The sequence below is a fragment of the Balaenoptera borealis genome, assembly GCF_965194805.1.
Source record: "Balaenoptera borealis genome assembly, chromosome: 1".
Classification (NCBI taxonomy): Eukaryota; Metazoa; Chordata; class Mammalia; order Artiodactyla; family Balaenopteridae; genus Balaenoptera; species Balaenoptera borealis.
In genome coordinates, this window is record NC_138860.1 from 34,210,265 (window position 1) to 34,233,283 (window position 23,019).

General features: G+C 51.9%; 1 protein-coding gene across 2 annotated transcripts in view; it reads left to right on the forward strand.

The window, feature by feature from the left end:
• The first annotated feature begins 386 nt into the window (after window positions 1-386).
• Window positions 387-23,019, forward strand: part of LRRN2 (leucine rich repeat neuronal 2) — a 70,375-nt gene continuing 47,742 nt past the window's right edge. For both annotated transcript variants that reach the window (XM_082396587.1, XM_082396585.1), the window contains exon 1: window positions 387-736. The gene's annotated coding sequence lies outside the window, so the exon portion shown is untranslated. The remainder of the gene's footprint in view (window positions 737-23,019) is intronic.

Sequence of the window (23,019 nt, forward strand, 5' to 3'; positions counted from 1 at the left end):
CGAGTTGCACCTGTGCTCTAAAAGCTGCTGAATTTCTCCTCCGTCCTCCTGGCCCTTACAAGGGAGTAAGAGGCAATATCAGAAGAGCCATTCCCTTTCCCCTCTCAGATCCGCGCGTTGTGCCCCCTTCCTCTTTCAGACAAGCCTTGCGTGTAAAAGCACAAGAACACCACGGCCCCAGACGCTCAAGCCTCAGCATCTTGCCCCACCCAACTCCTCCCTCTGGTGTGTGTGTGTGTGTGTGTTAGGGAAAGGGGCCTCTGGCCACTCTGGAGTTAAAATGGCAGCGGGACTGGAGGGGGTGGGGGATGGCGTGGCAGGCAGACTGGGAGAAGGCGACCGGAGTGGGCTGGGGAGGTTGGGAGAGCGGCGGAGCAGCGAGCGAGAAGCCGGGGGGAGGGGCGCGCGGAGGGGCGCGAGGCGCCGCGGAGGCCTGCTCGCTGCACTCGCGAACGGGCGGCGAGCGGAAGGAGCGCACGATCTCGGTCGCCAGCCTCCCGCCGGACGCGCGGGCGCGGCGCGGCGCGGGTGGGAAGGTGGTTGTTCTGCCGGCACCCTAACCCGGCTCTGCCCCGGGACCACTCCCAGGAAAACTCCGCGGTGGGGAGGCGCCCGCGACCCCACCCCGGCCTGCGCGGGCGGCGCGCGGAGGGAGGGGCGGACTGGTCTTCCTCAGCCCAGCCCGGGCCGGAGCCGAGCGGTGCGCGGCGGCGCAGGCGGCGGCCGGCGGCCGGGGGTGAGTGTGCGGCTCGCGACCCCGGGCGCGCGAGCGGGGGGCCGCTGGGCCGGGCGGGCGCTAGGGGAGGGGCGGGCTTCTGCCGCGATGCCTGTAAGGGAGCCGGGGACTCGGGCGGGGAGGCGGCCGCGAGGGGAGAGGGAAGGAGGGCTGGAGACTGGAAAGACGGTTGCCGACTGCGCAGGGTGGACCCGAGGATGGGGCGTCCGGGCCTGAATCCACCTGGAGAGGCCCAAACTGCCCCAAACTGTTGCTGGGCAGAGCGGGGCCCTGAGATGTCGCGGAGCCGCGAGGTGGCAGAGAGGGTAGGGAGGGCGTGACAGGGGCGGACTCGCCAAGGGAAGCGCTCCAGAGCCCGGGGACTTCCCCTTCCTTGGAGCTTGGGTGTCCAAGGTGGCCTTGGCGTCTGTCCGAAGTATGTGGAACCCGGAGCCTGCCTCTTCCCGGGCGGCAGGGGTCTGCGCGCAGCCTGGGCTGGGACATTCGGGGTGGGGGATGGGCCGGCCTCGGGCTCAGCCTGCGGGCGCCGGGCTCAGCCTGCGGGCCCCGGGAGTGGAAGGCCAGCTCAAGCCCACCGCGGCACCCAGCCGCCGACGGGAGGGGTTGGCCAGCCACAGGTGGTGCGTCTGTCCTGCAGGCGAAGGGCGGCGCAGGCTCCGGCGGCCCAGCCAGCGGGGAGCCGCCGGGTGAGGGGAACCTGAGCCCCATTAGGGCTGAGCTGAGAGGCTAAAGAGGTGCGGGAGACCTGGACCCTGAGAGTGGGCCCTAGGGCTGTTGCTGTGCTCCCCCTCTGTCCTTGTCCTTCCTTCCCCATCAAAGGAACAGGAAGGAGGATGTCAGCTGGGCTTTGTGCTCTGTTCTTCAGGCTGCCGCAGCTCCAGTCTGCTGGAACCAACGCAGCTTCTAATAGGGCACCTTGCAGGGCCTGGAGGGGGTGGGCTGGGCGCAGCGCTCAGTTGCCAGAAATGGACCCATCGGGCCCTCTACTTGAAGACCCCAGAAGGTGCGGTGGTAGAGAAAACAGACACCCCAGGTCAGGGGAGTAGAGGCGGCTCCCTGCCAGCTTGGTCATCATCATGGGGAGATCTGGGTCTTTCCATGAACCCTGGCAGACGGCAGGCTCCCCCTTCCCCGCCAGCTTGGGGTGGGCTCTGGCCCATGTCCTCTTCCTGAATGAGAAGGCAGGGATCCCCTCCCACTGCCCACTGCTCCTTAAAGGTCCCTCCAACAAGAGTACTGGGCATGGGATGGGCAGGGCTATGTACAGGGCACTGAGGCCCCCTTGCCTGTGGGCCCTGCTGTTATTAGAAAAAAGTCACATGTGGGTGGCCTGACCCACTTTCCTGGCTGGCCAGGTGTCCTTATGGGGAGAAGACGGAAAGAGAACACAGCTAGGGGTCTGAGCCTTCTAGACCACTTTCCTTCCCCTGGGCTTGGCTCACACTGAGTCTCCTTCTTCCCGTGGGGGGTGGGAAGGGGGTGTCCCTCTAGACCTGGGCTGAGACCTCATTATTTGGAAAGGATGGAACTAAAGGCCTCAGGCTTCAGGGATTGAGACCTCCCCACGGTCTGGCAGACACCTGGCATCTAGGAGCACCCCCAAATCTACAGCCTCCCCCTGCACAGCCCAACCCAAAGAAGACACTGAATGGCAGGGGGAACTCAGAGGTCTGCTAAGACAAATTCCACCCAAGCTGAGACAGCAAGTTTCCTCTGTAACTCTCCACCATTCCTCTCCACTCCCCATTCTTTATTTCCTGTGCCTCCCCCACTCCTTCCTCCTCCTCTCTTTCTCCTTCACTCTTCACTTCCCCCTCAAGCATCTCTTCCTCTCCCTTTCCCCTCAGACTGCTCTCACTCTTCTCTCACCCTCATCCTCTCCCCAGACTTCTCCCTCCCTCCTTTCCAGGTCTGTCTCCACCTTTTCCCGGTCTCTTCTATAAACTGCAGCTTCAACCTCAAGCCAGGCGTGTGCACTTGGCTCCTGGCTTCCGAGCATCGTGATGGTGGGAACACATGCACTGTTAGCTTTGCTGTACCCCCTTTGCAGAGGAGGAGCCTGGGTGGAGGGCCTGCAGCTGCATTCCCCCTGCATGACTCCTGTACCTTACCACTTGCCCCTCCTACCTACCCTCTTTTTTTATTATTATTATTATTAGAAAGGGGAAAGGAAATCCATTGCTTTTTTTAAAAAAAAATATTCATTCATTCAACGATTTATTGAGCACCTACTCTGTGCTTAGCACTATTTTAGGAGCTGAGGATACAGCAATTAAACAAACCTTTATATCTCAGGGCAGAACCAGAGTTGTATCTGGACTTCCCAGCTGATTAGTTCTGAGCTCACCAGGCTGTTTCAAAGACCCACTACTTGTGGGGTCGGAGGGGGATGCGTGTGAACAATCCTAGTAAATTGTCATCTTTATCATACTGAGTGACCTCTAACATGACAGGCCCATCTTATTACAGTAAACCAGGTACTGCAAAGCTTACAGACCCAGGGTCATCCTGTCCTTAAGACATTTCTGACCTCAAAGGATGGACCAGTTCATATCTTACCATTTATCTGGGAGGGCTGAGTAGAAGGCCAGTGCTTTAGATGGAGAAGGGAGAAAGAAACATATTTGTCATTGAGTACCTATAAGCACCAGCCTGTCAGGAGCTTTACAGAAATTATCTCATTCAATCCTCCTAATAACCTTCTAAATTCTGGATTATCATCTGCTTTATAGCTGAGGAAATTGAGGACCAGAGAGGATAAACCACTTGTCCCAGGTCACAAAGGTCTCCGTATTGAAATCACTGATTATCTGCAGTTCACTTGGCCCCTATGTCTGTGACACCTGGTAACTTATACAGTTACCTGAAGATTACATTTTAACCGAATTTTTCAGGAGCATGCCTTGTCTCCTCAGAATATTAAAATATATAAGGATTTGATGAATGGTTGCATGAATAAGCTTTCTCATGGGATCCGGGAAAGCTTCCTGGAGGAGTTTGGAACCTGGGAGAGGAGGCAGGGAAGGCAATGGATCTTCCTGATCCCACACAGGTCTGTGACAAACTGTAGGCAGGCAGTCTCTCACATACACACACAGCAGCTAAGTAGAGTTGATGAGAAATTGCCGTTTCCATTCAGGGTCAGTGTGTAGGAGCTTGGTCCATGGCCAGTCTAATGAGTCAACGTAATTGGTGTTCTCAGCCTCCTTGGGCAAGTCTGGATTCTAGAAAAGCTCCAAGGCAAAGAATGGGGGTGGGAGGCTTTCAAGCCTGCAAGAACTACAGAGAAGGACAGGGACAATGGATGGAGGCTGGGTGGGACAGGAAAGGGGGAGAGTGACCTAGGAACAGACAAAGGCAGGAGATAAAACAGAAACAAAAACCAGAAGGCAGGAGACATGCACGAAAAGACACAATGGGCAGGACAGACAGCAGTGTGCGGTGGGATTGCTAAGAGAGGGTGAATAAGTAGGATGCCTTTATCTGATACTTTCCGGAGGGCGTTGGTCTCTCTGTCCCGCAGCTTAGAGGCTGGAACATTCACTATGTTAGCCTTATGCAGGCGTGTGCTTACTCAGTCAGCCTATCTTTTCTAAGTACCTACTGTGCGTTCAGCCCTGTGCTAGGTGCTAGGGACAGAGACAAATCAGGTGTTGCCCCTGCCTTCTAGGAGCCCACAGTAAGAGTACAGATTCTAGAGCCACACAGCTGTGTCTCAAATCCACCACTTCTAGCCGGGTGACATTGGGCAGGTTATCTAACGTCTCTGTGCCTTGGTTTCCTCATCTATGAATGGGATAATACTAGTACCTACTTCATAGAGTTGTTGTGACGATTAAATGAGTTAATACATGCACTGAGTTTAGTAAGTGCCAGATAAATATTATTCTTAAATGGGGGAGTTAGTCTTAACAATAATGAAACAAGTGTTATAACATAGGGATAAGCAGATAAAGAGGTGACTGTCTCTGTCGGCAGATTAGGAAATGGTCATCAAAGGACATGATATTGGGGCAAGCCTTGAAAAGGAGTCAACCAGGCAGAGGTGGTGGGCCTGGAAACCCTGGAGCTCAGGAATCATGTGTGGAAAGGGGCTGTGTTGTGTGTGTGTTGCCTTCTGTAGATACCAGGAGCACCTCGGACACATCCTACCTCAGCCTCTTTGTTCCCGGTGCTCGGAGCTGAGCTTCCAGTGGGGCTGGCATGTCGCCCAGAACATCCCCACACTCTCCAGCCTAAAACATTTGGCCTTTGGGCAGGGGACCTGGTACATCCCTGCTGGGATTGGTCTCATGACCTTGGCCTCCTAAATGTTCTAAGCCATCATTGAGCAGTCTCTGCTCCAAACCCAGAGCTGCCATGGCCCTTGTCCTCTGGATTCTTGCGCTTCCTGGGGACCCAGGAGAAACCTTGGCCTGAGGGACCTGCCTTTTAGGGGGTGAGTTGACCCAGGCTTGGTTTAGAATTCAGTTTCTCTGTACATTTCTTCCACCCACACCTTCCCTGCTGCTCAGCATTCGATGGTCTTGAAGTGAATTCCAAGACGAAGAGCAGGCAGAGGGTTCCTGGGGCACTAACTGTTATTCAGCCTCCACTTTGCACATTGTAATGGCACTAATTATAGCAGCTGGCATTTATTGAGCACTTACCATGTGCCAGGCACTGTCTATGTGCTTTACCTACATTTTCCCATTAAGTCCTCAAAAAATACCCCATTAGGTAAGTCCTCTTATTATCTCTAATTTAAACATGAGGAAACTGAGACTCAGAGAGGTTCAATAACTTGCTCAAGGACATGTAGCTGCAAAAAAACCGAGGGAGGACTTAACCTTCTTTCTGACCGGTGGGCTCCTCTCCTTAACACCCCCAGAATCCAGTGTCCCTTGGGCCTGGAGGGTGCTCTGGGGGCATCCTGCCCATTCTCCCCGCCCCTACAGTAAGAAGCTCCCCAAGTCCTGTCCAAGCCAGGGGCTGCCTGTCCCCCTTTTGGGACCTTCAGAGAGGGTTTCCCTTCTTTTTCCTCCCAGAGGTCACAGCTCCTGGAGAACCAACATTGTTTCCTCTGCCTCAGCTAAATGCCTCGGAGGTCACGTGGAGCTAGTGGCCTCAGAGAAGCTGGACCCTAAGAGTCAGTCCCCAGGGCCACAGTAGTGGGAACCAATGCACAGGTGACTTCTGGGAGATGTCTTCTCCCAGTGACTGATGTCCCAGTGACTTCTGGGAGGGTGGGCTGCAGACCCCAGATGAGGCGGAGGGAGGTGGGGAAAGCTTGAGATTAGCACTGTCAGTGGGGTGTCTCTAACAAGGGAGAATCCTGTGTCTTGGGAAGAACAAGTACAATTGTTCCTATTTACAAACATCTCACGGGGCAGATCCTTCAGGAGCAAACATGTGGAAGGAGGGGCAGCAGTTATTAGGCAACCAGCACAGGTCCCCCAGGAAAGGCGGGTCTGTCTTCCCTCATTCTACCGGGGGGGTGGGTAGGGGGAGGAAAGGGGCGAGGAGAGAAGAAAGTCAGGGAAGGTCGTGTTCCTTTACAAAGCGTTCTCAGAATGAGCATCAGAGGCAGGTGACGAAAGTGTCTGTCTTTGGCCTGGGAGGGCAGAGGTTGTGATGCCCAGGAGATGGAGAGACCACAGAGGGCTGGCTGTTGGGCATGCTAGGAACCTAAGAGCTGTGCACACGGAGGGGAGGGACTTGACATTTTACCTTGCCTGGCAGTCACCCCTGCCCCCTCACCTTCTACTTCTTGGACAGACCTCCCAATGGGATGAAGGTCACTGGGGCTCACACAGCTCCAGGCCTCCGAACCTCAGAAAGTGTTTCCCCAGAGCTGGCCCAGGGGTGAAATGGTGGAATCCCACGTCTAGGGGGAACCTACAGAATTTCCTGTCCATTGCCCATCTCTGAGCACAGCTGTGCCTTGGCCATCTCAGACCCAGGGTGGGGCTGGGGTCTCTTCATTCAGCAAGTATTTATGAAGCATCTGTGCCAGGCACTGGGCGTATAGATAACAGTGAGCAACCAGAGATCTCTAGAGATTATACTTTATTGTCTGAGGGTAGAGTAAATAGTACAGTTGACCCTTGAACAACACGGGTTTCAACTGCGTGGTTTTTTTTTTCCAATAGTAAATACTACAGCACTACACGACACTTGGTTTAATCTGTGGATACGGAGGAACCGCAAATATAGCGGGCCGACTGTAAATTATACGCAGATTTTCAGCTGTGCAGAGAGAGGGTCAGTGCCCCGATCCCCAACATCATTCAAGTGTCAACTGTGTATTAGAAAGTGGCAAGTGCTAAAAAGAAAAATAAAGCCAGGAAGGGGGATAAGAGTGTATTGTTAGGAAGAGGAGACTTTGTAGCTTTGTACAGGGCAACCTCACTGAGAAGATGACATGAGTAAAGATGAAGTGGAGGCAGATGGTAAGGGCACGCCTGGCAGAGGAAACTGCAGGTGCAAGGGGTCAGAGGCAGGGCTGTGCCTGGTGGGTTTGAGGAGGCCAGATCTTGGAGAGCCTGGAGCTGGGGTGAAGGGTTTGTTTCCTCAGAGTAAGATGAGGCTTTGCAGGGTTTAGGGCAGGGGTGATATGATCTGACCTTTTAAAACCCCAAGGTTTGGGCCATCCATTTCTGCGTTTTACTTAGGTGGCTGGTCAAGAAGTTTTCCAGGCATTGAAGCGAATTTAGTCAATCAGTATTGACCCACCAAGTCCTCACAAGATGGGCACTGCCTCCTAGGCAGGGTCGGGGTGGGGGGTGGATAGGGGGGAATAAAAAGAAGCATAAGACACACTCGTTACTGGTAAGGAAACCCACCAATCAGCTGGAAAGGCAAAACTTATACTCACAAGAAATAAGGAGGGAATAATACCAGACAGTATTTAAAACCAAGTGCTAAACTGTGTGATTTAGACTATAAATGTTATCAGAACTGTGAGCTCTGTGTGGGAGTATATAGGGAACGCTTCCCCGAGGAGGTGCAGCTGATTTGGGCCTTGAAAACCGGGTGGGGTTTGGATCTGCAGAGGGGAGGATTCTCAGGAGGGGAACTTGTGGGTGTGGGGAAGGGCGGCCAGGCCCGGGGAGGGCACGTGGGTGGGAGTAAGGCAGCAGGTGCGTAAGCTGCCGAGGGCAGGCATTTTGTCTCTGGAGCAGCCCCTTCCCCATCACCCAGGTTTCTCGTGTCCCCTTTATTCTCTCAGGAAGCAGGAGAGCAGCCCTTTAGAGAATGGAAACCGTCGGCCAGTGCTCTGGGCCTCTCCTTTGCAGAGCTGGCTGATCTCTGTCCCTTGAAGCCCTCTTGCTCTTCTCAGGTCCCATTTCCAGCTCTCGAGTTGTTTTCATAGACGTGCTCTCTTCTAATCTGGTGCCATCCACCAGCCCCCACTCAGCCCCCTGTTGTCTGGGGCCCAGTTCTCTGGAATTCCCTTGAGCTCCATTTCTCTACCCTGTCTGCAGCCAGCTTCTCTTCTCCCTTCCTCTCACTGCCTGAGCTCCTCTTTGGTAGGTTTCTCCTGGAACATTCCAATTAGTTTCGTGTATAGCGAAATGGAAATGAAATTCTGCCCAAAAGAGCATCCATCGGCCATGAGGGGTGAGTCTCTCTTTCCCCTAGAGAGGCCGCCTGGGTCCTGGGGGTTGGGCTTCCTTCTGGAGGGTGGAGAGAGACTGCCCTGAGGTGGGGTGGGAGCATTGGCGGTGCCTTCCCGGCCCCCAGCCAAAGAGCCGGAGCCAAGAGTCACAAGGGCTAAGCATTCTGCTCGACGGTCTGCTCTCCCTCCGCTGGGCCCGCAGCAGCCTGAGGAAGGAGGGCCCACCAGCTGTGTCCCCGAGGCTCCCGGCACGGCCACCTCCACAATGCAGGCCTGAGCCTGGGGCTTGCCCGCGATCCCGCGGAGCCAGCATCGGAGCTGATTAGAGTCCCTCCTGTAACCACACGCCCTTGCGTGGTTTCCTAGGTTCTCTGAGCCTCAGTTTCCTCATCTATACATCTGGGTCAATAGCACTCACTTCATAGGGTTGCTAATGATAAGAGTTAAGTTGTTGAGTGCTTTTGATGTGCCAAAAGCGTTACTGCATTTATCTCACTTAATCCACAGAACACTGTGCAGTAGATGTTATTTTCCCCCATTTTACCATTGAGGAAACCAAAGCTGAGAAACATGAAGTAACTTGCCCGAGGCCAGCAAGTGGCAGAGCCAGAATTCAGCCCCACATCTTTCTGACTCCAGAGCCCTGGTTCTCAACCACCCCGTTAAATGGGCTAATCTGAGTACAGTGCCTGCTACAAAGTAGAAGCTCAGTAAACGTTAGTTCCTTTTCTCCTCAATCTCCCCAGGGCCGCACCTCCAAAGAATAGCTTTCCCCTCCTGCATCACATTTCTTCTCCAGGATCCCTTGGGACATATGATAGAAGTAGGAATGGGAATGGTTTACACCAAGGGGGAAAAAAGGGCTGAGAGAGGGTGAGTAATTTGCATAAAATCATAAAACACTAGGGCTGTGATTAATACCTAGGGCACCTTTCTCATAAGAATCTGGTTATTCAACCCCACTGGGTTCCAGGCAGTCAGCAGAGAGTATCTTGCAGAGATGAGAACAGAGTTATGCTATGTGGGAGGAGAACGCGAGGCCACCATCTCCCCCAGGGGCAAGTGTTGATCACTATGGGCCTAGAAACGTGCTAGCAGGAAGATTCTAAAACCTGTGCCTTCTGAACTTGGGTACTGTTTCTGGAGTTTATTACAAATAATCTGGGGGCTCCTCTGGATGGATTTAGGAAGGGACAGTGCTGAAGGTCACGATGTGGGAAGAAGGGCCACTGTCTCAATTTTTTTACTGTCAAATCAGTACACCTTTTGCACCAGGTGCAGTGCCAAGGGATGGGGATGGGTAATGGGGAGCAAAGGAAAACAAGGACATGGCCTCAGGGATCACCCAGTCTGATGGGGGAAGATCATTCACATGCACACACAGCTCCATCTGACCTTACCTGGAAGTAAAAACAAGAACAGGTGACTGCAGGGTAATCTGAATATGTGGGTACAGAGGGAGGGGAGAGGAGAAAACTGAGACTGGTGGGTTCTCCAAAACAGCCCTCGTGCTTTCCTCCCTGTGGACACAGGTGGACACAGAGACCCACCTTTCTGCACACCGCACCAGGACAGCCTAAGCCTGCCAGCATTCACACTCAATGGGCAGATCCCAGAGTTCCTCTGAATTTCCTTGTAAGGATCCTCCAGGGAGGAAAGGAGGAGTCCAGGCCATAGCATTTAAAACTGATGACAACTGAGTCCTCTGGTCATGTGGCTTTCAAACATTTCTAGAAATTGATCCATTTTTCAAGACAAAGCTATATGTGTGGTAGGCAGAATAATGGCGTCCCAAAGATGCTCACCTCCTAATCCCCAGGACTTGTAAATTTGTTATGTTACAGGGCAAAGGGAATTAAGGTTGCAAATCAGCTGACCTTAAAATAAAGAGATTATCCTGGATTATCCACCTGGGCCCAATGTAATCACAAGAGTCCTTTAAATGTCGAAGAGGGAGGCAGAAGTCAGTGTCAGAGTGATGAGAAAGACTTGACTGGCCTTTGCTGGCTTTGAAGATGGAAGGGGCTGTGAGCCAAGGAATGCGGCAGCCTCTAGAAGCTGGAAGAGGCAGGGAAACAGATTCTCCCTTGGAGTCTCCACGGAGGAACACACACCTGCTAACACCTTGATTTTAGCCCAGTGAGACCCATTTTGGACTTCTGACCTTTCAAACTGTAGATAATAAATTTATGTTGCTTTAAGCCACTAAATTTGTGGTAGTATGTTACCTCAACAACAGGAAATTAATACAGGGTGCTGTAGTTGAAGCAGAGCCAGCGGACCAGAACCCCACTACTCGGCCTCCTCCTGACCTGTGACCCTGGAGGAATCGCTTTCAGAACTCCGAGGCTCTGAAGAACCAGTTTGAAATACACTGTGTCTGAAACACAATCTGGTTATTTTCACCATGATGAAACCGAGGCCCAGAGAGAAGTGGCTTTGTCAGAGGTCACACTGAACTGGTAGACTCAGTCCAGGGCCTGCTCCTGTCCTGTCAGAGATCTCGGGTGCTTACCCGCGTTCGTTCTCTCATCCGCTTATCCATCTGCAGCAAATGATGTGTGTGCTTTTACCTATGAAGAGCCGGGTGCTATGCTCAGCACTGGGCAGAAGCACAAGTGAGTTCGACGTTCAGGAATACGGGAGAAAGTGGTTGAGTGCTGGTCCTGCCCTCAGCCCCTCACTGAGGGGCTTCTTCCTCTAGACATAGGCCAGCAGCTCAGGTTGCTCAAGGCTGTCAGCCTCCCTCACCTTGGGGCTGGTCCCCAGGTGGGCTTGGTCACAGCCACCTCCTCTGGGCAGAGATGCAGTTCTATGAAGGGAGGGGGCTTGGCCCGCTGGCCCTGCTGCACCTGCCCTCTTGCAGCACACAGGGCCTTGGGGGAGGGGGGAGTGGAGGTGGCAGAGCCCGGTGCCCCACCTGAAGTCAGCACTCCGCTAGTGCCTTATCTCCCCTCTGCCAGGCGTTTTGGCCTACCCAGCTCTCCCCCGCAGCACACCTGAGCCACTGGCCGGCCCCCAGGGCTGCCGGCTCCCGGTGTTGGTCTCCATGGCAACCCCACATTTGCCGTTCTGGTTTCTAATGACTTATTGGCATGTGTGGTAATTTGCAGAGCTTGGCAGGCAGAGCTAGGGGAGCTAGTTGTGGGGGGGAGTGAGGGGGGCTTGGCAGTGGGGAGGACGTTCAAGTTTGGGATGGTGATAGAGGCACACTTTTCTTCCCTCCCCACCCTCCCTATTCCCTGCTGATGAATATCGGCAGTAAAGGAGCTGCTTCAGGTCCAGGGCCTCCCCTCTCTGAGGAGCATCAGCTCTCTCCAGGCCCCTGAGTTGGAGACAGATGGACAGACAGATGTCGAGCACAGCTGCTCACCTGTCAGGCAGCAGCGGGCAGGCGTGGGGGGCTGACAGCCGTGTTCATCCGTGCAGGTCAGACCACTCGTGTTTTCTGACGTCTCCTGCCTGCTCCCTGGGCCCTGAGAACAGGGGTCTCTCCTGGGCCCAGTAGTCGTCCCACCTTGTGGGGAGGGGACAGGACAGGTCTATCCACAAGACAGGTCTTTGCCACGTCTTGACCTCTCACACGCTCAGAGAACCAAGCTAGGCGGTGGCTGAGCGGGATGCCAGATTGCATAGGCAGTGGGTGAACCAGCCAAGCAATCAAAGGCGGAGAGATGAGCGAGGCCCTGACCCTCTCCACTTCTCTTCAGCAAAGCTTACCCAACCTCAAAACCACTTTCCCAGGGCAAGGCAGCGGGGAGCCTCGCCTGTGTGCCACGCAGTCTTCCACACTTCGCTGCCTCCTCCTTCGCTTCTGTCTCCATCCTGGTCTCTGTTTAGGCAGAGAGGCAGCCCGGTGTGCTGAAAAGAGCACCATCTTTGAAGTTAGATACATCTCGGTTAGAATCCTGGGGCCGCTGTCTACCACTTCTATGACCTTGGACATGTCTCTTAACCTCTCTTTGAGCCTCAGTTTGCTTATCTGTAAAATGAGAGTTACATACCCATTTCACAGGGTTGTGGAAGTGAAACCAGCTCACACTTCAATACTTGGCATATAGTAGGCACCAATAAATATTAAAGAATTTAAAAAGTAATTTTTTATCTACTCCAATAAATAGCAAAGTGATCAATAATTTAAAAAATTCTGGTGGGCTTGGTAGGGTTTTCTTTTTTTAAGTATTTGAGAATAGTCTTCATTTATTCAGTAAATATTTGCTGAGTATCTACTGTGTACAAAGTACTGGGCCAGGTGCTGGTCTTTCCTAATATTTTATGATCAGGGTACAGTTAGGTTGCCTGTGCATTCTCTAAGCATATAGCATCTGACGGGAGGTGGAGGGAGAGGCCAGGGAGGGCTAGTGGCAGAGAGAGGGTGGCCCAAGGTCAGCCACATAGTGGATCTTCCATGGATCTCTGAGAAGTGGCTGGCCCCAAGAGAAAGGTCAGCATTATGAAGGCTCTGTCTGGGTCATGTGCAATGAGACCTTCTGCCCGACTCCTCAGAAATGGTGAGTCTGTTTTTAGAACTGGAAAGTGGATGAAGTGCTCCTCCACTTTCATAAGCTGTTGCTGAGGCTTGAGGGGGCTGCCAGCGACCACCCAGCCACCAGACGGAAGAGGAACAGATGCACCTGCCCCTCACCTGGGCAGCTGAGCAGATCACAGCTCGCTCAGCCGGTGCTGGGAGGGAGGCGAGGAGAGCAAGAGGGAGCTGGGAACTTGGCTTCCATCTCTGCCAGCAGATGGACTTCTGCCTGCAGCAGGAGTCTGTCTGTTCTTCTATCAGCCTCCCCGCAGCCTCTTCCAAGACCGAGTGCCAGAGATGCGCAAACAGAACGTCAGAGACGGCTGGGGCCCTGGAGAGTATCTGGCCCACGCTACCCCGCCCTCTTGTTCACAGTATAGCACACAGACACAATGATAGCGGCTCAGGGACTCTGACCCGAGGGCTAAGGGGGTCAATGTCTCAGCACACCTGTAACCCATCTGTGGCACCCTAACATCGATTGGGGAGCTTTAGGTTAGCCGGTTCCCCCAACCTATCTTTACTGATGCAAAATCTGAGGCCCAGGGAGGGGAAAAGACTTGCTCAAGGTCACATAGCTTGTAAGTGTCATCAGGACTAGGTATACATTTCCCAACTTCTGACCATGCGCTATATCTATTACCTCTTCTCAAGACTCCTTCCACTTTCTTTTCTGACCTTTCACTCTGGAGAACATACTTAAGGTACAAGGGAATGTAATTTCTCTAAGAGACCATTATTCCCCGAATCTCATAAAAGTCAGGCTGCTTTTCTGCTTCCCCCTTATCATCACCAACCACCCTCTTGTTCAGTGAAGCCTTTGGCATCTGCCCATAGACATCCTTCCCTTTCCAAGTCTGTCCATTGTTTTGGGGGAGATCAAAGACTAGATGGGCAACTCACTCTACCCCCAGACCCATCAGCCCCTTCACCAGCTTCCCCACCTCAGCCACTCACTCCCAAGGTCACACCCTAGATCTTGCCATCACCTGGAAATCACCTAATAAAGCACCCTGCTTTCTGGTCACCACCTCCTGGTTCCCCAGCTTGTTATCTCAGACTCCCACATAGCCATTTTTTAACCTCGTTGAGACCTTTGGTCCATATGGACGTAGGTCCATTGGGACCTATGTTCTAGATCCTTTGGTCCATTGGCACCTCTACTTTCTTGCCATCCGTGACCTTCCTCTGACTTCTCTGAGTCCAGATAAATTCCATGTTGCATCACTTTAAGAACTCTCCTGCCAATATCCTAAACTCTCCTGACCCTCTGTCTTTATTGCCCTGGTCTGGCAAAATCCCAGTTCCAGATTAATCACTCTATCTGCTGCTTTCTGCCTGCATCCAGACAACAAACCTGCTAGAAAAAGACAAAATGAGGCAGGTTGGGACCTCTAAAAATTCACCATTACCAACCCAACTTATTCTTCAAAAGTGCCTGGTGTTCCTACCACATTCCTGTGGTTATCTCCCTCCCGACTCTCCGCAATGACTGTTTCACACCTCCCTCCCCAAAACTCTACCTACGCCCTCACTCTCAGCCGAGGACCTCACCTCCTACTTCACAGAGAAATCGAAGCCATCGGGAAAACACCCTCAACTCGTTTCGCCAAAGCCTCAGACCCAGCTGCCTGTGCACCAGTCCTCTCCCCCTTCCCTCCTGTCTGAGCAGAGGAGGCAGCACTTCCATTGCAGCGCAGTTCTTCCTCCACTTGTGTTCCAGATCCTGTCCTCTGGTCTCCTCAGGAACGTCCTTCCCGCCACGCTCAAGCTTCTCCCATCTTCAACAACAACAACAGAAACCTTCCTCAAGTCCAACTCCACTGCCTGTCGCCTTATCTCCTTTCTTCTTAGGGGCCAGATTTCTTGAAAGAGCTGGCTCTACTAGCTGTCTTCGTTTCTGCACCTCCCACTCCTTCCTCTGCCCCACTTCAGTCTGGCCTCCTCCCCCATCGCTCTACTGAAACAGCTTTCCATATCGCTAAGAGCAGGAAACATTTTTTAGTTCTCAGAAGCATTTTTTACTCCTTTCTGACACTTCTTTTCCCTTGGCTTCTCTGACCCCATATTCCTGTCTTTTCTGGTTATTCCAAGTCTTCTTTGCTGACTCATCCTTCCCTTCTCTATCTTTAAACATTGGCATTGCTTATGGTCTGGTTCAAGGAATTCTCTTCTGACTGGATAGCTGTCCCTAGGTCATCTCATGAAAGGCTTCTGGTATCAGCCACGTGCAGGTGATACCCAAAAGTACATCTCTAGCCTGCACCTTTCCCTCTGAGTTCCATATCCTTATGTCCACCTGCCTAGTTGACTAAGTTGGGTGTCTCAAGAAACTTCAGACTTGGCATATCTAAAGACAGAGTCATGATTCTCCTAATCTTCCACTGCCTCTCCACCCGCTGCCTGATCCCCCTTCAGCATTGCCTGGTTTTTGAATGGTACCACCTCAAGCCAGTTCTGTGTACTGGAGTCATTGTCAACTCTTCCTCTTACCCCCTTATAACCAGTCCATGCCCAGGTCCTGTCTGATCTCTGGAACAGCACCCATGTCCATCCACTCCTTCCCATCCTCACATCCTCCACTGCAGGCTGCCCTTACCTCTCACCTGCACCCTGGAATCCCCTTCTAATTTGCGTGTTTACATCTGCCCTTGCCAATTCAGTCTCCAAATAGCTGCTAGAATGCTCTTTTTTTTTTAAGTGTTTTTATTATTTATTTATTTTTTTGGCTGCGTTGGGTCTTCGTTGCTTCGCACGCGGGCTTTCTCTAGTTGTGGCGAGCAAGGGCTACTCTTCGTTGTGGTGCGCGGGCTTCTTGTTGTGGTGGCTTCTCTTGTTGCGGAGCACGGGCTCTAGGTACGCAGGCTTCAGTAGTTGCAGCACACGGGCTCAGTAGTTGTGGCACATGGACTTAGTTGCTCCGCGGCATGTGGAATCTTCCCAGACCAAGGATGGAACCCATGTCCCCTGCATTGGCAGACGTATTCTTAACCACTGCACCACCAGGGAAGTCCCTAGAATGATCTTTTAAGGACGCAAATCTGATCTGGTCACAGTCTCCCATACTCTCAAAACTCTTCAACGATTCCCAGTGTGCCTACCACTGTCATGCTCTACACTCTGCACATTGGCTTCTTACCATTCTTTGCTAAGCTCTTTGCCTCAGGGTTTTCACACATGCTGTTCCCTGTCCCTTAATCACTCTTCTTATTCCATATTTCTCCCTCAATTCTAGTTAGCTTTCAGCTCTCAACTCAAATAACCCTTCTTTAAAAAAGCTTCCCCAGGGTACCTCCAGAATTTTATCAGCCCCCTGTTAAACACTCTCATAATGCCCTATATGCTTCCTTCATAACACACATCATGATATCTAATTATATAATTGGGTGTGCTTATTAGATAAATGTCTGTCCCTGCCACTAGACTGTGACCCCATGAGGGCAGAGACACTGTCTGTTTAGTTCACTGTTGTAACACCGGCACAGATTAGGCATTCAAAAAATATTTGGGGAGTGAATTAATTAGTGAAAGGTCTTTAAATACAAAAAGGATCTCATGGAAAAAGCTGAAGGGAAAAGCCATGCCCAAGTGTGACCAGATGACCGCTGCCTTGCCTGTGTTCTGCAGTAGGAGGAAGCAGGGCTGCTTCTCCTCTCCCCTTTCCTTTCCCTTCGCTGTCCTTCCCCAGCTAAAGACTCTGCCCAGCTTCAAAGGAGGTTTACTCTGACTTTCCAATCAGAGGTGTAGACTCCTCCTTACCAATAGTTCTTTCAGGAACAGTACCAATAATTTTTCACAACCTACAAAGCTCTTTCACATATATCATGGTGTTATGATTTTTTTTTTAATGTCCTTTGAGCCACCCTTATGAAGAAGCTGGGGTATGTGTTATGATCACTTGTTTCACAGTGGGGGAAACTACCGCTCAGGAAGGTTTAGTGGCTTGATTGCAGCCACGGGACTGGTCAACAAAGAGTTAAGCTCAAACCTGGTGCTTGTGGCCCCACTTCTGTGCTCTCTGCACCATTGCATATACATGCTTGTAGAAAAGAGGCTGCCCCAAGTTCTGGATTATCCACAGTAGTGGAAGGAGGAGTGGTACCAAAAAAAAAAAGCAAAGAACCCTACATGGGGTGGGAAGGAGGAGGTGGGTGGAATGTGATGTGCAGTTTGGTTTGTGTAGATTTACCTCCTGTGCGGTTAAGGCCAGTCTACGTGGGCTCTGCAGAGCCTGCACTGGGCCTCTCACTCTTCTCAGATACTTAGTCCCTCATTCAGCGCCAGGACAGAGTGACAGATCAGGCTGTCTGGGTCCCAGGAGCAGGAGTGCCTGGAGAATCCAGAGGAAAGAACGAGGGTGGTTGAGGAGGGTGTCGGACAGTGGCCCCTCACCCTCACCTCCGGAGGGAGGATGCCTGGGCTCTTGAGGCATACACAGCCTCCCTGGAGTGGCTTCTGCCTATTTTGCAGCCTCTCACCCTACCACCCTCTGCCTTCTAAATGCCCAAGTAAAATCAACTGCCTCTTGGCCTTCCCATGCTGCTCCACACCGGTAAGCTTTGCTCGACTGTTCCTTCTGCCTGGGTGCCCTTCATACACTCCTCACCTGGTTGACTCTCCCTGTACTTCAACACTCAGCTCTGGTGACATCTTTCCCGGGAAACCTTCCCCAAAGCCCAGAGACCTCCTCCCATGTACTGAGCACACTCAGCGTGCCGTATTAAACATGTCTTTGCTGCATCTTCCTATAATGCTGGATTGGAAGCTCCTTGAGAACACAGAACGTGACTTACTCACATTGGTGCTCCCAGCGCCTGGCAGGTAGTAGTAACAACAACAACAGCATGTAATGAAGGCTTACTGTGTGCTAGATATGTTAAGTGCTTTATATTTATTCACTGAACCTTAAGAATAAACTTATCTTGTAGGTACTATATACCCTATTTTTAGAAAAACTTTTTGTTTCGAAATAAGTATAGATTCACTGGAAGTGCAAAGAAATGTAAAGGGAAGTCCCGAGTACCCTTCATCCAGCCTCCCCCAACATTCACATCTTATGAAGCTATGGTTCAATATCAAAACCAGGAAACTGATGTTGATAAAATTCATAGAGCTTATCCAAATTTCATTTGTGTGTGTGTAGCTTTGTGTAACCACCACCACAATCAAGATACTTAACTGCACCATCACAAGGCTCCCTGGTGCTAACCTTCATAGCTACACACCCCCATCCCTAACACCTGGCAACCTCTAATCTGCCCTCCATCTCTATGATCATGTTATTTCACAGATGTTATATAAATGGGATCATACAATCTATGTCTTTTGCTATTGACTTCTTTTCTATCAGCATAGTTTCCTTGAGATTCATTCAAGTTGTCCCCTGTATCAGTAGTTTGTTCCCCTTTGTTGCTGAGTAGTGTTCCCTGATGTGCTACAGTTTAACTACTTACCCACTGAAGTACGTTTGCATTACTTCATTTTCAAGTGAGAAAACTAACTTGCCCAAGGTCACACAACTAGTAAGTGGCATTTAATAAGTGTTTAGTAATAGGCACCTAATAGATTTGTTTGTTGTACTGAGCTCAACTGATGGTGCTTCATGCTCTTCTCTTAGTGCCCAGCCTAGTGTTTTACACACAGTAGGTGCTCAGTAATGTTTGCCAGAGAGGATGTGGATGAAATAGCATCTGTGTTTACATAGGTAGCAGTAATGTCTAACTTGTCCCTGTGCCTAGACATTCACAAGAGAGAAACACATCCCTCTTGATATCTTACATAACTGCACTTTCAGTTTTACTTGGAATATCAGAAAAGGAAAATTGGGACAGTAAATATGATCACATACAGTGCTGGCATTTTATTGCCTAAAATGCCCAAAGCTATTGGTTCCAAATTACTATATGCCATATTTGCATGGTATTTTGCATCTAATTTGCAGGTTGCTCATTTTAGCACAGTGCAGAGAAGCCGACTTCCAGCTCCTGCTTCTTGTCACCACCGCCCTCTCATCTGCTCCAGGCAGGCTGTGCTGGTGCAGGCTGCAGAGACCATGGGTTGGGTCCAGAAAGTGCCCGCCCTAAGCCAAGAAGGCCACCGGGGCGTTTTTGCCTGTAGAAGAGGAGCTGAGTTATTGCCACTCGGCAGGGGCCTCGGGAGGTTTAATTAAGGAGGATTTGTGGAGCAGTTGCAATCGTCAACCTCAGGTGTGGAGCCAAATGGGATTAAGTGACTGGAAAGGCCCCAGGAGCTAACCAGTCTCAATGCCAGGCACCGCACCCCGGGGACGGCTTGCTTGAGCCCCTGTGCCATCCCTCTGTCTGTAGAGGTGAGGTGGCAAGAGAGCCAGTCTCAGCCTCCAGGGACACAGTGGGGACAAGTGGGGTCTCCAGGGCGGGACTTTCACGGAGGGAGTTTGGAAACATGTCCCGTGGCCTCAGAGGGAACCTGTGATTTTAGTCCAGTCAAGGCCTTAGCAAGGGCCATGTGTCAGAGGGACAGACAAAAAGGGTGAGACCGTGGGCCCTGCCCTCAAGGAACTGCTAACGGTGTTGACCCAGCCTCAAAGCAATTAATTAAACACCAAACTAAATGGTATAGGCCCTAAAGCCAGTGGTAGTTGGTGGAAAGAGAGACCGTGTTTCCTGGAGAAGGTGTCCTAGAGGAGGTGCGACTCTGCTGGACACGGAAGAACAGGCCTGGGACCTGCCTCTCGGGAGTGGTACCTCCTTGACTCCCAGGCTCAGGGAGGAAACACTAGAGGAAAGCAAATACAGTCTGATGGGAAGTTCACAGAGGTTTAACCAAGACTCCAGAGTCATTTTGACCTTTCTGCAGGCCATTTGGGACTATGTCCTCAGACCCCTGGGAATGCATGACCACTCTCTGTCATTAGGGCCACTTCAAAGGGAGAGTTGACTCCTCTCCCTAAAGAGAGCGGAGTCATGGGTGGGGAGGCAGAATGGACTGTTGAGAGGATGGGCTTGTTAGGAGGTGCAGCCGATACTGGGGTAGAGGGTGTGGCGTGTCTCCTTTAGGGCCACTGTTCTAAGGGCTCAAGTTGAAGTTTTGTAGCTTAGGGACTGAATGGAGAGAAAGGACTTGATGGTCACTGTGGTGGTGCTGCCAATGGGACAAGAGAGTACCGGGGAGGCAGCCAAGGCAGAGGGGGGATGAGCCTGCAGGAGAGGCTGGTCCCGGAGGGAGGGTGAGCACAGGAGAGCACAGAAGACAGGGAGAGAGTTCCGAGAAGGAAGGGCTTCTAGCGGTGCTGGATGAGTCCATCAAGAGCTCCCGGAGGCTGAAAGCAGAGAAAATGCTGGATTGAGAAGAGCTGTGAGATTGAAAAGCAGCTCACAGGTGGCTAAGCAAGAAGGCTCTGCTTAGGGGGAGGACCAGACAAAAGTGGCATTTTTATTGTTGGTTTTAAAGGCAGCGAGAGGGTAAGTGAGGGACTGAGTTTCCTGAGGAAGTGGGAAGGGACGAGGTTGGTTTTTAAAAGGAGAAAACCTCTTTCCTTAAGACAGAGGGAAGGAAGAGAGGACTAGCTGGGCAGAGGTGTGTGTGGGGAGGGAGGCACAGTGCTGGAGGGCCCAGGAGGTCATGCCTGCCCATCCCGTCAGCCCCACGAGTCGGCAAGGCCACCTGTCCAGAGGACAGGGTGCAGACGGGGGCACAGTGAGAAGCAGGTCTAGGAAAGGGCTCTGCAGAGTGTGCCGGGGCGGCAGCAAGAGAAGAATAAAAGGATTGCAGCAGAGAGGGCCTGGCGAGGCTGGTATCGTGGGTCTATTATATGGCTGGTCTGTAGGTTTCTCTGTTTCCTTCCTACAGTGCTTTGGAAGGAGAGGTCCGGGGTGGGATAGGGAGAATAGTTCATCTTTTAATTGAGGCAGGGGCAGCGCTGACGTCAGTAACCTTTGCCTCACTTCCTCGGGCCTGGGATCCTAGGAGGCCCAGCCTTCTACAGAGACCCTCCCAGCCTGGCCTCCTCCTGTGAACAGCCCAGCCAGGAGGTCCGCTCACATGGCCTTGCCATCTGGGGAGCTCTCCACTTCTCAAAGCTTAAGGCTATTTCTTCTTGTCCTGACTTATCAATGGATCCGGTTCTAAAAGAGTCCCATTTGCCCTTGCTGCTCTCTGTGCACTGTTTTCATTTTTCTCCCCTCCTCGATCTTGCAACAGCAGCTTAATAGCCTGCAAGAGGGTCAGACTGGGAAGATGAATGCTGGCCTGTGGGGGACTGCGTGCTGCCTCTCCATTAGGGAGGTGATGGAAGGCGGTAAGCAGAGAACGGATAATCCAAGGAAACACCAACAGACACAACAAGCACCTTGCAGGATAATCCAAACAGCATTTCCACTTGTGCTTGGAGTGTGCTGTGATGACTTGAGTACACTGATTTGCTGGTCTAATTAGGTCTGATTTGGAGAGCACTGGTTGCATCGCCTAGAGGAGAGGCGGCAGCAAGGAGAAAACCAGGATGGGCAAAGAATGATTGCTGGTATCGTGGGGAGAAGCCACCCAGTGAATAATCCCCCGGTGCACACACAAGCAGAATGGAGGGTCCATGATGGCTGCCCCTATGTGAACACTCAGCACATGAGAGCAGTCCAGATACTGCGGGGCACCCCAGAGCACTGTACTCCGCATGTGTTATGTGTTGGCCTCTGATGACCAGGTGTACCGGGGAGAATGCCTGGGAAAACCCCTGTGGGTGGAGTCAGGGCAGATGCCCAAGATGACACATCCCTGTGCCTACCTGCACCTCACCGACACGCCCCCCGTCCTCGAGCTGAAGCCTCCGGACACGCTTTGCCAGAGGAACCTTGAAGACTCCCAGGGCTGCTGCCCTGCCCTCCCAACCCCACCGTCAGGGATGGTTACTGCCTCTTTTGCACCTGTGGCATCATTTCATGGTCCAAGTGAAGGATGGAGGGGAGGGCCCCTGAGGCAAAGAATATGAATGAGATTGAAGGAATATCCCAAAAGGCCTCTGGAAATGATCTGTTTGAGGAAACATGGGTTCTAGTCTCAGCTCCGGCCTCAGTGTCCTGTATAATCTTGAGTTCTCTGGTCCTCCATTTCTCTGCTAGGACATTTTTCTCAGTTCATAAAGGGGTTTAGTAAAACCAGTCGTCATGAAACCAAGCTGTGCTCTAAGCAGTGGTGTCCCCAGATTCTCTGAGACTTATGACAGGGCTGGACTGTGTTTCTCAGTGTCCAGACAAGGGATTGTGGCAAATTTAGAGCCATATGACTTGTGCTTAAGGCCCAGTTCCCAGCTGCTTACCAACTGTTTGATCTTGGGCAGGTTATTCTTTACCTGAAGGTCAATTTTTCATCCATAAAGTGGGACTTATACATGCCTGACACAGGTGTTTGTGAAAAATCAAACAAGATAACGTGTGAGAAAGCATTTTGCAAATTCTTAAATGTCTGACCGCTGTTGGAGGTTGAGAGGGAGAGGTAGCAGGGAATATGGAAAGGTCATGGGGCTTGAGTCATACGGACCCGAGTTCAGATTCCAACTGTTTGTAAGTCTGTGGCCTTGAACAAGCTGGTGAACATCTCTTAGTCTTGGTCTCATCATCGTAAAGTGGACATGAGTAAGCCAGTCAGAATATCGTGACAATCAAATGACGTGTTTGGAAAGGGTCTGACATGTGGTAGATGCTCCCCAAACATTGCTCCCTTCACTTTCCCCACCCCCCTGTCTATCAATAGCTCCCCTCCCAGGCCCTCAAATCAAGGACGGCTCAGAAGACATAATTTACACACATTTCCAGACACTCCTGCCCTGCGTCTGTCTGTGGACATGCCACGTTGTCTGCACCCTCTCCAGGGTCCCCTCTTTAGCTGCATGTCCCAGTCTTGGGTGTCTTCTTCCTGTCCAACAGCAGGTGCTTGCTGAGGAATGCATGACTCATCGAACACAGTCTTTGGTCCCTATGGAGTCATTAGGCCATTCTGTGGAACTCCATCTCTGCTGGGGAGCAGCTTTCCCCACCCCTGCATCTCCATGACGTTTGCCTGGCCGTCCTGGGGCAGGGTGCCCAGGGGACAGGAGTGCTGGAGAGGGCTCCTTGCTCAGAGTAATTCCCTCCCCTGATGAGGGGGCCTACTCCCTGTGCTGATGTGAGTTAGCGCAGAGAGCTG